This window comes from Lonchura striata, chromosome 6 (genome assembly GCF_046129695.1).
Source record: "Lonchura striata isolate bLonStr1 chromosome 6, bLonStr1.mat, whole genome shotgun sequence".
In the NCBI taxonomy this organism is placed as follows: Eukaryota; Metazoa; Chordata; class Aves; order Passeriformes; family Estrildidae; genus Lonchura; species Lonchura striata.
In genome coordinates, this window is record NC_134608.1 from 11,338,034 (window position 1) to 11,350,080 (window position 12,047).

A 12,047-nucleotide genomic window follows, 5' to 3' on the forward strand; every position below is an offset into this window, starting at 1 on the left:
AATGTGTCATTCATTTAAACAACATCAAGGCACACTGTTCATGTTTAATTATTACTTTAATGTGAGTGCTAAACTGTTTTCAGTTACATCTAACAAACATGTTTTCTGGGACTGGTTGCTGGCTGACCTCAAGTAAGGGCATGTTAGGCTAAGCCTGGAAATGCTGCATCAAGCTGTCATCTCAAATAGAAGTGAGCTCATTCATCCTCCTCTGAACTATCATATAGATGAACTGATAGAAGCAGGATATATTAACTGCCCACCAGAATGAACATTGCAGTGTGCTGATTTATGATGAGAAAATTCTAGAGTAATCCTATTGATGATGCCGAAAAACATCTGTTCACCGTTGCAGTAGCTAAGCTAGGAATACTGTGTAGTAGATGAAAGCCACCTGTTCATGAAATCTTTCAAAACAATATATAAATATTGCTGTTGATGCTGTTGCATCAGTTCTTTTTTCAGGATATCCATTATGGCATGACACATTCATTTGGAAATGGTCAGAATAGTTATAGGCCCAGTTCCAGTAGAACATAAGCATGTGACCAATGCTCTTACTTTCAGTTGCTTAAGAAACCACTTTGATGTCGTGTTTAGAAGTGACTGTCATGCTAAGGTAACTTTAATGACAGAGGGAAAAACATATCTACATATAATTTTTTTTCAGAATAAGATACTGTAGAAGGTAATGTAAACAGAATAAGATAGTGTAAACAGAATAAGATAATGTAGAAAGCAAGGTCTAAGCTGTGTTTATTTGATAGATCATTTTAAAAGAATAAGAGGAAACCACCACAATACCTAATGCTTTGGTTTTTGTAGGATTTGGGGGGTTTTGACATGCTCCAAATAAATTTCTTCTGAGCAATGTATTTTGGGACATCCACAATCATTTCATAAGGCTGGTTCATTCCAATCTGAAACTAAGTCAGAGGGCACATCCACTTCAATTGACCTATCATTCACCCTGATATTATCATTACTCTGTCTAAGTAGTTGTTTAATATGACAGCACTCCTATGAAGATGCAGACCTGACTTAAAACTTCCTACAGGCATGATCCTAAGGGTTGAGAGACTTGTTTGTTTCTAAGTAACATCTGTTGAGAAAATCCATTTTATCTGTCAGTGGATTTGTTTTGACATCTGAGACCAAACTTTCCTGGGTTCTCCTTTTTATTTTCTTCCTTCCTGTCTGTCTTTCCTGTTTCTCCACTGAAATGATGCTCATCACTATCCTTTCTTCCTGCCAGTGGCAGTGGGAGTAGCCAGCTGGGCTTGGCTTGACAAGTACCGAATGAAGCTTATATGTGCCAGGAATGTCTGCCTGTGTTAGTGACAGCCACTAGCTCACCAGTTATTGTATCAGAGTCTTTTGAAAGAGAATTTGTAAGTGGGAATGACTGTGAAACCAGTTGTCTTTTGCTGCCCTTAATGTAGAACCATTAAGAGCTTTAAAATTTCAACTCAACTTTTGAGTTTGAAGAAAGCTCTCTTTGTAAATTTCCTGGCCCAGAGTGCTCTTACTTCATGCTCTTGCCACGGTACTCTGTTGGTTTGTCGTGGTTCTAAGGAATAAATCCTGTTTTAAATTTCTTTGGTTTCTTATAACAAAGGGCTCTGGAGGAAAGAAAATCTTTTAATCCTCCCTGCAATAACCTGACACGACCTTCTAAATACACTATTAACTCAAAAATATTAACAATATTTTGAAGCTGTCTTAAGAAGAGCTTACAATAGAGATGGACCAAATATTTAGAAGAATAATTATACTTAGTTCTGAGGAAATTAGTATCCATAACACAATTACACATTTAAAAAGGGCTAAACGTTAAAAAGTATTTAAAAAGCCAGGCAGTAGGGTATTGTTCAGTAGCACTGGCAAAATACAGACAGTTTTCTGCATGGTCTTTCTAGGCTTGTGATTTCCTGACTGCCTTAGCACAAATTACTTGCCCTCTCTCTGTTCTTTAGAGACTCCAATCTGTTTTTTCTTCATAACTGCTTAGCTTTCAGAAGATGTTCATTTTTTTTTTTTTAATATGCTTAATACAAGATACTTCTTAGATCTGCAGGAGACAGTTTTCTGCAAACCTGGCCTCTCTGCTATGTTAGTAGATTGCCAAGAGTTGCACACAGCTTAGATATCAAGTAGGTGTTTTGTAAAAATTGAATACTGTTGTACTAGTATAAATACATTAAAATAACTAATTTGGAAAGAAAATTATAGCAGTAAAGAATCACAAAGGTAGCAACTTAAAATTAGGTATCCAACACTATACTCTGACTGGGGGCAGAAAGATAAACCTCAGCGTGGGATGAACAGCAGAAAAATTCAGAGGAAAGTCAGTAGGAAAAGCTAGAGGAAAAAAAAAAAATCCAGCTTGTTTTCTGTCTCTTTGGTTAAAATACCTGAATTCAGAGATAAAATAGGGGTTTGGAGCCTGAAGTTTTTTTGTTACTTTTATGCTTCTCAGGTATGCAGCAAGTAGCAATTGTGCATTCCCTCATAAAAATACTTGCTAAATCCTGCAGCCTTTAGTCAGTCATTCTCCATCATGAATTTCTATGAAATATCTGATCTAAACCTAGTGAAGCCAGTGAGAGTCTTTCAATTGCTTCAAGCACACAGTGCAAAATAACAGCTAGATCCATGGAGGGACGTGGATGATATGATGCCCCAGAGAAGGATGTACACAGGTATTCCCTGCTGCTCTGTGCCAGCTGGTTGCTTTGGAGCTGGTAGTAACCGTGCTGTCTGTCTGGAGAGGAGAGTACTCCAAGGGTAGAATTCCCACTTTGACTTCAGATTTGAACCCAGATTAGCAGCTCCAATGGAAGCATATGCTTGGTGCCAACTCCTCCTGGTGTAAGGACATTTTTGGGCAAAGAAGTATAACACAGAATCATTAAGGTGAGAGTGAGAAAGAACCACTGCAGGTCATCTAGTCCAACCTCCCTGCTCAAGCAGGGTGCCCTGCTGCACATTATTCAGGATTGTTTCCAGACTGCTTTTGAATATCTTCAGAAAAGGAAACTCCACAGCCTCTCTGGTTAATCTGTCCAACACAGTAAAGAAGTTCAGCCTTATGTCTGAGTGGAACTCTTTGTGCTTCAGTTTCTGCTCATTGCCTCTTGTCCTATTGCTTGGCATTGCTGAGCTAAGCCTGCCCCCATCCTCTTGTATAGTACAGGGTGGTATCATGGGAGAAGTGTGGCAGGAACAGTCAGGTGGGACTTACCTGGGTCTTTGGTGTTCCACTTTTGCAGCCCAGGCCCTCTGTCATGGCAGAAGAGAATGGTTGGCACTGTGGAGTCAGGAGCAGCAGCTCCACTGTGGTACTGCAGTGCTCTAACAGCATGTCCCTGTTTTGACCAGCACAGTGGCTGTACTGTCCCTGGTCCCAGCCATGATCAGTCCTCCAGCAGCTATCACTTTCCCCCAAAAGCTTTCTGCTTTTCTTTGAGGATTGTATTACTGTCTCTACAAACCCCTCTCTGGACTGTCTTCTCATTCTTGTTACTTTCTTCTGACAAGAAGTAGTTATAACAAGCAAAGTCCAACTCCTGCTTCTGTGTTTGAGTCTGGAGGAGATCCCTCAGGCTGCACCGCCCAGTTCCTCCTCCAACCTTGTCATGCTAATTCGTGCTTTAGCTTGTAGCTTCTATTGTTATATTTACTGCTAAACAAAAGGAGTATTTTCTTGCTCCCTCACTTAGACTGAGTAGGAGATAGTTATGTCCACCAGCTTCCAGGAGCTTTGTGGCTGCTGGCTGCTCAGAAAGCTTGCTTGCTGAGCACCACCTCATCTCCAGCAAGGCAGGGTGCAAAAAGCCTGATGGCCTCACAGATTCAGTAATTTTATCCAAGCCCATATGGATCTTATATTATTCATGGCTTCTGATGGGCTGCATATTCCTCACTGATTTAGTGGTTGACTTGTGATGTTTTTCGATGAGTCAAATCTCTGTAATAGTGACACTACATCCATGTATGTGGTAAATGTGAAAGAAAACAGATGTCTATAAAAATCACTGAGTCTGATTTGGAACGATGAACAGTATTGTGATTAATGAGTACTGTGCAGCTCATGTGTAGTATTTTTACATGATGGGATGGAAATTGCTTGTTTCACACCTATATGATTTCTATCTTAGTATTTGGATTCAGTCAAATAAAGTTAAGTATTGGGCTGCTTACTTGGGGAGAAATGGCACAGTTACTACTGAGTTTTGAAACTTCTAGTACAGTCATGCTACCTTGAATTCCCTTCAACATTGATTTTTTTTCTGGCAATATCTGCACTGTGCTCATATGTAAAAGGAAAAAAACAGTAGCCAATGAGTAAGTGTCATCTACAAATGTGGAAAGATAGTGTAGCAGATGCTCCCCAATAGATTTCTCCAAATAAAACGTAAATGTTTTTAGTTTTGCTCTTGCAAGTTGCCTCAGACCGAAGCTAAAACATTTGCTGAACTCTAGATTAAGGACAGAATCCTAATGCAGATTTAATCAGACGCTGAAGCACAGAGTTACAAAATTCCTGAAATCGGAAGGCAAAGAATTTCGCAAAAATAAGTATCAGCCAAGTCCTATTCCTGTAAGACTGGAGGTTGAATAATGGAAGAGCAGTGGCAGAAAGTAATAGCTGAACACAGAAAAATGAAAGGTCTGACCCTATGAACTAGCTTTGAGGTCATGAACAGGATCTTACAAAATCAACACAAATTCATTACTGGAAGAAGCTAGGATAAAATCTTAAACACAGGGCAAGTGTGATGAGTCAGATCTGGTCAAGTGGTGTATACGTGCAAAATTCTGAATAAAAATAATCAAATTAACATGCAGTGAAGAGAGAATTTCCATAATGATGCCTGTAGTTTCCTGAAGAGACTTCTCTAGATTGCTAAGCATGGTTTGGACAAGTCACAAGACAAAAGAACTCCTGTTTTTTTGCAAGGCTCTGTGTGCTCTGTAGCAGGATTTTGGGAGATGGAGAGGCAGTTTGCAGTGTACACATATTCTTTTGTTGGATTACTTTCTTTGGTTTCAGGATTGAGGAACTCTCATATTCTGTGGAACCCTATTAAAATCATGTCCTCTGGCTTAAATAAAAACTATAGAATGTTCTAAATGCAGTAATGAAGATCTGGGTTTTGTTGTACAGATGTACATAAGATGTATGTTGGTAAATGGACACTGGGGATAGGTGTTAGATAGCTTTCATTTTTTGTACTACTTGTTGAAAGATGATGTTTCTCAGAATATTATGAGAAGGCTTGGAACACTGATTTATTCCTGTTGGAAAATCATTCTGCAAATGACTCCAAATTGCAGTAATTTAGAAATCTTGAGGTTCTTTCTATATTTGGATTTGTACATTCTGCAAGCTTTTAGTTCAAATATATGGATCTTTGGCAATTACTTTAATTCTTGAATATAACTTTAACTAAATACATTAATGTACCTTACAGGGCTCAGGCTTTGTGAGACATTTCTGCTAAATCAGCTTATGAATTTTCTTTTGATGCGCTTAATTGTTGACAGATTTTTCAAAAGCCAACAACAGCTTGCATTGCTAGCTAGTATTCACATGAACTGGATATCTTGTGAAGTCCTTTATGCAATTTGCATAATATTTTTCTTTTACTGTAAGATGAAGTGAAATCCTTTGTAGTGAACCTAACAATATTAAACATTGTAAAGACATCAATCCAAATAAAATTTAAAAACCAGAAAAATTACCCGCCCAGCCTGTTATTCATCATCTCAGAATATGCATGGCTAGAAAAAATAGACTTTTTAAAAAAAAAATTTCCCTCAGAGAACTATTTAGAAAAAGGTCCTAAATAATGATAAATGATAAATAATGATAAATGTGATCTCCTAATGAAGATACTATGAAGATACTTTGCTAGTTTCTTCAGCAGTCTTGTAAATTTAGTTTTCATTTGAGATCCCTCAAGTCAGAAGGCATTACATATGCAAATCTATTCATTAAATCAATAAAATAAATAAGCCATTTTGTCCAGTCATGTGAAATAGATAGGTAAATTCTGCATCTTATCTACCCAGAAATTTTTGTTGTTTGTGGCAATAGTCTGGAATTTCTGTCTTTGAATTCTACGGTCTGCAGAATAGGTGGGAAGAGAACGAAATGTGAGCTAAGCAGCAGAATCTCTATCCATTATGATGGTTGCAGATGTCTGAGTGAAATGAAGCATGCAGAAGCCTCAAAAATAACTGACCCTGTTTTTCTCCAAACATTTCTGAAGAATTCTGTTCCGTTAATAATGCCTTAAAAGTAATAAAGACTAGCATCTGTGGATTCTAGCCAAATGAGGCCACATCCTACAGTCCTTGCTTTGTCTTAGTGGAGTAAATTTCCCATGTACTCATGATAAGATGGGGATGAAGGACTGAGTAAGGGTGGCAGGATGGGAAATGGTTGTCTCCTCCGAGACTGCCCTTGCAAACTGCTGGAACCACAAATGAGCTCAGTGTTTAGCAAGATGGTGGATGCCAGCATGAAGCTTGGAAGTGCCAATTTTAATTAAAAACTGCATTTTCAAATCAAGTTCCTAGTTAACAAAGGGTGGGAAATTCTTCCCACCATGGAAGCTTTCTGAATGCTGTATTGACTGTCAAGATGGGTACAGCTTCTCCTTCCATAAAAGTCCTGCTGCCATCATCTTCCCCATCACTTCCCCCTGCCAGAAGAAAAAGACTACATTGTTTGTGGAATGTCTCCTCGTTCATGTCCTGCATTTAGGCCAGAATAGACAGATTTTATTTTGTCCTCCCCATCCCCCTTCCTTCATTGTTAACAATGGAGTGAACACATGAGATTAACATGGCTCTTGACATGGCTCAGTTGTTTGCCATTTGAAAACTACAGATTTTTTGGTTGTATAATTGTAAGAGGGAAAAAAAAAAAAAGTATAAAAAGATTCAGTCATCTTCTGTTTGTTCCAAAGACAGAGAGAACAGAATACTAGGGGAGAGATGGGGGTAGCCAATAACAAAAAACAAATTAGTTTAAGAACCAGCATGTTTCCCTTACTTTAAGGAACACAGTAAACATTTCAAAAGTGCATGCCAGCTCATTATCTAACCCAGTCTTCATTGGCTTCATGAAAAACAGCAGCAGTTAAGCAATGTTTGCCAAAAGCAAATTTGGGTACATGCATTGCTAAAAAAATGTGACATCCGCTCTGTACAGGTTCCTTAATCTGCCATACAGGGACAAATCAACATTTCATCATTATTGTTTCTCTCTGTTTAGTCCTTTCATGATTGCTCTTCTAGTCTGTTTTGATCATTGTTTATCCAAAACTGTGGTATGACGTATGATTTGAATTGTTAGCCAGAAACAAATCTCTGCAAGCATTTAAATACGCAGAGATAGTTTTGGTTAATATAATCTCAAATGTAATATCTGTTTGCAAGTATCTTTCTTACAAATCTTATTGTTTAAAAAAACCTTAAATGGATGTGTAATATTTATGAATTCCTTTTTGAAGATTTAAGATTTGTCATTAATTTAATGCATTTTTAAAAACTAGCTTTGTTTTATAGTTCAGGAATAACACAGTATCTTTCTTTTTCAGTCAGTTTGGTGTAGCATATGCAGTTTACAGCTATATTGTTAAAAATACTGTGACAAAGTATTTGAATATGCTTTATATTCAAGTATTGCCATTTATTGTGATAACAAATGATACAGCATATTTCATTAGTTGTTCCTTATAGATAAGCTACCCATTCCTTAGTAAATACATTCCTCTGTTTGTTCAAAATATATAAGTTTACAAATATTTTTCAATCATATTGAGCTTTGTTTCCTTTGGGAGTAACTCTTACTCAAGAGAAAGGCAAGCATCTATTGAACAATTGTTTTATTAAATAGCTTAAAGAAAAGTTCCCTTCAGAAACTATACATGATTTTCCCCAGACTCCCCACATTTTCTGGTGTGACTGTTTGGATCCTGTGGACATTGATTTCTTTAATCTTAAGCCTCTGCCTTCAAAATTATCAGGTCATTTTAGTAAGCTTTATTTTGCTTTGAAATCTACATACTCTTCTGCCATATGTTTAAAATTCAGAGTTGCTGTGCAGCTCTGATCATTAGTTTTTCTATTGCACATATAGTACATCATACTTTTTTATGAGAACAGAAAAATTCTTGTTTACTTGTTTCTTGAATATAAAGTTTCTGATTTTTTAATTTTTATTTTTAAGAAATGGAAACCCTCTGATTCAGAATTTCTTAATGAAATAGGGAATTTTGTTAGTAGAAGATAATGCCACTTGCTTATGGTTTTGAAACATTTATCTCATTTTCCATGGGGAGAAAGAAAACAGCTGTTGAAATTAGGATTTCAAAATGGGAAAAAAAAAATTAAATAAACACCCATTTGACATTTTATCAAAAGCTGGAAAATGCTGGTAAATTTTATCTTTGCTAATTTTCCCCTTCCTCAAAAATCCCACTTGTTATTGTTGAATTTGTAAATCCTAATGAGAACCTGGTGACAGAATGCAGATTGGATTTTCTTCTTTTTTTTTTTTTTTTTTGTTCAAGGGTGGGGGGGGTGCTGTGTTTGATTTTTTTTAGGTAATGTCCAAACCAGAGTATATCAATATGTTCCAATATTTATTTCAGGCTTTTCTTCATGAAGCAAAGATTGCTTCAGTCAATGCAGTACAATCTGGGAAGGACACTGACATGGAAAGTCAAGGTGTTACGCTTTGAAAGCAGTTTTTAAACAACAGGACAAGAGCATTGACATTGTTGGTGAGGATAACTGCACCTTAGTGTTGATTAGTGTCCTCTTATAGCAAATAAGAGGAGCAGTAGATGCTTGTACCAAAGGTCTCAGCACACTTTTCCTGATAGCAGCCAGCAGAAGGTGCCCAGGGAGAAACATAAGAAGCAGGGCAAGTACAGAGTGATTCTTCCAGCTTCTGACACTCGGCAGTTTTAGGACTCCCTGTGCTGAAGATGCATCTTAAGCATTGTTTTTATGAACCACTGAGTGAAGAAGCAACAATAGGAACAATGGATCACTGTTCAGCATCAGTGGCAACTGCGCTTAGAAATAAGTAACAGTGCCACTTCAAAACGCTTGACATGGACAACAGAGACAGAAGAGCCAGGAAATTATGGTAGTGCTAAAGCCACACCCATGGCCAGAGGCAACATCTCACAGCTCCTTCAAGTTATGAACTCCTTGGGAGCTGAGAATCCCTGCCATGGAGAGAGGTAGGAGCCAAGCTCATCGTTATATAATGCAGCAATTTCTGCCCATGTGGTATCTTACTGGGATATGGTGTCTTGTTCTTCAGCGCAGGGGTTCCTGCCTGGGTGTTCCTGCTGAGATTTTTGTTTGGTGAGAGCTGGCTGGGTTTGCTTCATACCAATACATGATGCCACCAGTCACCTGATCTCTTGAGGTTGACTTCTGCATTCTCTTGGAGTTACTGTCTCATTCTCTGCTTCCTGTTCAAGGATCTGCTTCATGTAGGCTGAAAGCAATCCCATGTCTTTTCCTCTGGCAGGCCTCTTTGTGGCCTCCCCAATAAGTCGCTCTGCATAAGACTTGCAGCACAATGTTGCCCTAATACATGATCAGTGGTGTGTTTCTTTCCACGGAAAATCATTTGGAAAATGACACAATCTGAAGAATAATGGGAATTCAAAATCTGGTTCCAAATTTCCTCGTGTACCAGTCTGTTCCTCTGCATCTGCAGAAAGGGACAGGTGGGTTGCTGCAGAGGGCTTGGGAAGCCCCTCCTCAGTGAGCTCCACTGTTAGCCAATCTCTTGACTCTGCATGAGGCTGGGTTCCTGCTGAGTTCCTGCAAGTATTTTGCGTGCAGCACTTCTTCTGCAGAGTAGCACCATGCTGGGACACAAAATAGAAGGTCCTGTCCTGGTGTGAGCCCTGCACAGAATGGGAGGGCAGTAGTGATGGATGGGATCTGAGCTGTATTGGTGTTGCGGGTAGTTCCTGCTGTGTTTTGGAGACAGAATGTGTGTGTTTGAAGTTTGCTGGGGGGTGTAGGGTAATGGGCCAAAACAGGTTTTTGAATAGTTCCTTGGGGCACAAATAGCCCCATTCATTGCAGGATATAGCTCTGAGTGTAACCCAGCTGCCAGACCATCATCATCTGCATGTGCAGCTCTTCCTTGTTTTACTAAATTTTGCTCTCACAAGAATGTTACTGAACCCCGTGTAAATTTTTCTTTGGTAAGGACTGTGTTAAAGCATCAAAAATATCAGTAGCTGAGACTAGATAAGAATGAAAATTGTAACAGTGTCCATAGTAATAACAAATGAAATGAGTTTTTTCCTGTCACCTGTCTCCCTGTGCCTCAAATATAGATGTTGTGAATAGCAGGCCTTGTTTCCTTATTGCAGTACGATTATTTTTACTACATCATTTATCTTTGTCTTTGGGAAAGAACAAATAGAAACAAAGCTTTGCTTCACATTTTTGCTTGAAGATAAACTGGGACATTTTAACAGACTAACTTTAAATAGCTGTTTACTTTTACATTGATCACAGCCAGTTGTCAGGGCTACAGCTACATGGCTAAACTCCCATACTTTTTAATAAGAACTTAGGGGTCAACATTTTTGAAAGTGTGAGAAGGATGGCATTGGTGCAAAGCAGTGGGTATGCTACCCACTTTGCCTGAGAGGACTGTAGGACTGAAAATACAGCTGATGTAGGTCAGTCCCAGGGAAGTGGCAGGGCACAATCTGTGAATTACACTGATGTACACAGTTAACGTGAAGAGAGTTTTTCTTTATTTTTTTTTTTCATGGATAAACTTTTACTACCTGCTAAATTTAGACTCTTAAACTCATTTTTGCAAAGCCAGTGCTGAACCACACCCTTCAAATGTGAAGAGCTATTGCATTAAATCATTGTGCTTCTCAGAGGGCTCAGTCAAATGAGGACAAGATTGAAGGCAGGTGCAATTTCCTTTTAGAAATTTGATAGATGGTGCTTCTGCATTCTGTAATCTGTTAGTTTTAATCTTTACAAAATACAGCTTGCATTCTGTTATAACTAGTAACAAATCACACATCTGGAACAAAGGGGAATGTAGCTGAGCAATATATTATATTTATCTACAATCTGGTTCAGATCCCCTGGTTCCTTTCAATTTTAACTGTGCAACAAATGTACTCCCAGTCTTCATTTTATCACTTGTTGTAACGTTTAACAAAGGTCATTGTGACCCAGAGGAAGCTTAAGAGGAAAGTGTTATGGTGGATCTTGGAAGTGGAATTTAGCTATGATGAGGGTGGGCATGAAGCCAAGCCCAGCTCTCCTGAGTGTATTTAATTTGTGCTCTTTATTTTTCCTTATGCCGGGCTGGATTCAATCAAGGACCCACATATATGGATGAGGCAGAAATGTTCAGTAATTAGTGCATCTTTCTTCTCTGATGCCTTTTTTCAAAAGAATACTTTAAATGGTTTACTTTTTCTGTGGTTGGATTGTTGAATTAATAACAAAAATGCAGCCACTGTTTAAAAGAAAAATCTTCCAGTGAATGCCTAAAATATTTAATTCTGTGCTTAGTAACCACCATCTTGTCAAATCTGATGACAAACTTTCTTTTAATGGGGATTTTACTTGCTCAGGTCACTAAATTCAACACCATAATGTCCTTATTTTTTTAATTTGTGATTTTATCAGTTTAGATGCTGCCTGCTTAAAGTCTAATTAGGCTGGTGCAAAGGAAATTATTTTTTGTGGTTCAAAAATGCCAAAGCTATCCTGATTTACAAAATATTCAGCTATAAATAATTGCTCATATTATTAAAATTTACTAGCAGTTATCTCAGAGAGATTTGTGCTATGCTTTGCCCTGTTTTTTGCAACAGTAGAGAACCTACCCATAAGGTATCTAGCCACATTTATAGCTGCTAGTGCTTCTGAGTACAAAACAGTCAGAAGGTTAATTTCTAAGAAATTATTAGAGTTTTGGTGTATCACATAGCTTAGAAAAGCTTTCTTAAGTT

General features: G+C 38.0%; 1 long non-coding RNA gene across 2 annotated transcripts in view; it reads left to right on the forward strand.

Moving 5' to 3' along the window:
* Positions 1-12,047, forward strand: part of LOC116183704 (uncharacterized) — a 94,408-nt gene that overhangs the window by 30,200 nt on the left and 52,161 nt on the right. The window lies entirely within an intron of this gene.